This window comes from Pyxicephalus adspersus, chromosome 4 (genome assembly GCF_032062135.1).
Source record: "Pyxicephalus adspersus chromosome 4, UCB_Pads_2.0, whole genome shotgun sequence".
Taxonomy (NCBI): domain Eukaryota; kingdom Metazoa; phylum Chordata; class Amphibia; order Anura; family Pyxicephalidae; genus Pyxicephalus; species Pyxicephalus adspersus.
In genome coordinates this window covers 87815313-87815710 of record NC_092861.1, presented here as the reverse complement: position 1 = coordinate 87815710, position 398 = coordinate 87815313, and positions in this window count along the sequence as shown.

The window sequence follows — 398 nt, the reverse complement described above, 5'->3', positions numbered from 1 at the left end:
CAAAAGGGAGTATTTTAATATTATAATATTATATGAAATGTAAGCAAAGTTGGAATTTGCAGATATTTGTAGATTAGCCATAATTTAAGAAACCTTAAATTCCACTGCAATCTGTCTGCTACCCCTCTCTCTACTTAACAACTACTGAAAAAAAATATCAGACATACAAGAATACATATCCTTCAAGAGTTTCTGACTCAACGATTTAAATTGTGAGAAAGAGTAGTAAAGTACATATTCTTTGTGGCTCTGCAAAACAGGAAGCAAAACCTGTACCTTAAAAACATTGGTTTAAACATTATCACACACTAGAATACTTTCTGTATACAATGTTTAATATATATATATATATATATATATATATATATATCTGAAACAGACTTCAAGTTCTTATAATT